The sequence below is a fragment of the Camellia sinensis genome, chromosome 6 (genome assembly GCF_055761805.1).
Source record: "Camellia sinensis isolate YWXY chromosome 6, ASM5576180v1, whole genome shotgun sequence".
Taxonomy (NCBI): Eukaryota; Viridiplantae; Streptophyta; class Magnoliopsida; order Ericales; family Theaceae; genus Camellia; species Camellia sinensis.
In genome coordinates this window covers 1,232,501-1,235,262 of record NC_138966.1, presented here as the reverse complement: position 1 = coordinate 1,235,262, position 2,762 = coordinate 1,232,501, and positions in this window count along the sequence as shown.

Sequence of the window (2,762 nt, the reverse complement as noted above, 5' to 3'; positions counted from 1 at the left end):
CAGCCAAAGCCAGCAGCATGCCATATCAAGGCCAAGGCCAGCAGCATGCCATGCCACGGCCAAGGCAGCCCAGCCAAAGCCAGCAGCATGCCATGCCATGGCCTAGGCCAGCAGCATGCCATGCCACGGCCAAGGCAGGCCAGCCAAAGCCAGCAGCATGCCATGCCAAGGCCTAGGCCAGCAGCATGCCATGCCACGGCCAAAACAGGCCAGCCAAAGCCAGCAGCATGCCATGCCAAGGCCTACGCCAGCAGCATGCCATGCCACGGCCAAGGCAGGCCAGCCAAAGCCAGCAGCATGCCATGCCAAGGCCAAGGCCAGCAGCATGCCATGCCACGGCCAAGGCAGGCCTGCCAAAGCCAGCAGCATGCCATGCCAAGGCCTAGGCCAGCAGCATGCCATGCCACGGCCAAGGCAGGCCAGCCAAAGCGAGCAGCATGCCATGCCAAGGCCAAGGCCAGCAGCATGCCATGCCACGGCCAAGGCAGCCCAACCAAAGCCAGCAGCATGCCATGCCAAGGCTTAGGCCAGCAGCATGCCATGCCACGGCCAAGGCAGGCCAGCCAAAGCCAGCAGCATGCCATGCCAAGGCCTAGGCCACCAGCATGCCATGCCACGGCCAAGGCAGCCCAGCCCAAGCCAGCAGCATGCCATGCCAAGGCCAAGGCCAGCAGCATGCCATGCCACGGCCAAGGCAGCCCAGCCAAAGCCAGCAGCATGCCATGCGAAGGCCTAGGCCAGCAGCATGCCATGCCACGGCCAACGCAGGCCAGCCAAAGCCAGCAGCATGCCATGCCAAGGCCTAGGCCAGCAGCATGCCATGCCACGGCCAAGGCAGCCCAGCCAAAGCCAGCAGCATGCCATATCAAGGCCAAGGGCAGCAGCATGCCATGCCACGGCCAAGGCAGCCCAGCCAAAGCCAGCAGCATGCCATGCCATGGCCTAGGCCAGCAGCATGCCATGCCACGGCCAAGGCAGGCCAGCCAAAGCCAGCAGCATGCCATGCCAAGGCCAAGGCAGCCCAGCCAAAGCCAGCAGCATGCCATGCCAAGGCCTAGGCCAGCAGCATGCCATGCCACGGCCAAGGCAGCCCAGCCAAAGCCAGCAGCATGCCATATCAAGGCCAAGGCCAGCAGCATGCCATGCCACGGCCAAGGCAGCCCAGCCAAAGCCAGCAGCATGCCATGCCAGGCCTAGGCCAGCAGCATGCCATGCCACGGCCAAGGCAGGCCAGCCAAAGCCAGCAGCATGCCATGCCAAGGCCTAGGCCAGCAGCATGCCATGCCACGGCCAAGGCAGGCCAGCCAAAGCCAGCAGCATGCCATGCCAAGGCCAAGGCCAGCAGCATGCCATGCCACGGCCAAGGCAGGCCAGCCAAAGCCAGCAGCATGCCATGCCAAGGCCAAGGCCAGCAGCATGCCATGCCACGGCCAAGGCTGCCAGCCAAAGCCAGCAGCATGCCATGCCAAGGCCTAGGCCAGCAGCATGCCATGCTACGGCCAAGGCAGCCCAGCCAAAGCTAGCAGCATGCCATGCCAAGGCCTAGGCCAGCAGCATGCCATGCCACGGCCAAGGCAGCCCAGCCAAAGCCAGCAGCATGCCATGCCACGGCCAAGGCAGCCCAGCCAAAGCCAGCAGCATGCCATGCCAAGGCCAAGGCCAAGGCCAGCAGCATGCCATGCCACGGCCAAGGCCAAGGCCAAGGCAGCCCATCCGAAGCCAGCAACATTCCATGGCAAGGCCAACGCAGCCCAGCCAAAGCCGGCGGCATGCCATGCCAAGGCCAAGGCCAGCCGCATGTCTTGCCACGGCCTTGTCCCGCAGTGTGGCGTGCCTTGGCCTTGGGCTAGAACATCGCATGCCACGCCCTTGGCAAGCAATCCTGTCCCTCGTGTAATTGCCATTTGGTTTGGCTTTGACTTACGTATATGTTGCCCTGCGAAATGCTTGTCCCTCGGGTAATAGCCGGTTTGGTTGCCTTTGACTTGCGAACACGTTGCTAGTGCTTTCCCCAGTGGAAGCTTGTTGGGAAAAGTATGTCCCTCGGAAGTTGCCTGTTGCGTTTGTTATTTGCATTCGAGCTATCCGATGCTTGCTGGGTTTCTCTAAGAGTTTTTGCACGTTCGTCGGGCTTTTTAATTATTTATTTACTCATAAAAATTATAATAAAATAAATTAAAAATAAAAAATAATTAAAAAAATTACTATAATTACTAGTGCCTCATCTTATAATTGTTGGAATTTTTCTAGAATTTTTTGAGTATTTTTAGTAATTTTTATTATTTTTTAAGTATTAAAATTGAAATAAATTAAAATAAAATATTCCGGTGGCCAAATATTTTTTTATAATTTTTTTTATGGTGTATTAAATTATTTCATACAACTTTCATGTTGAAAGTTTTGGCAAAAAACCATTACTTTTTAAAAAAACCCCATTATGACTCCTCGAACATGCTTGATGTTTCCTCCTGCCAGATTGAAAAGGGCTTAACAGGCTATTATAAGGGGGGGGCACCTCCCTTAAGGCTGGCCAGCATGGCCAGGCCACAGGCCACGCCTATGCCTAGGCGGGCGCTTGGCACATGCCATCGCTTGGCTTGTGGCATTGGCTTGTGGCATCGAAACTACATAGCCAAGCACGGGATGCGTCGAGTGGCGGCCCGCGGCGGTGGCGGTGGCACGTTGGCCTAGGGCAGCATGCCATGCCACAGCCTTGGCCAGCAACATGGCATGCCAAAGCCTTGGCCAGCAGCATGCCATGC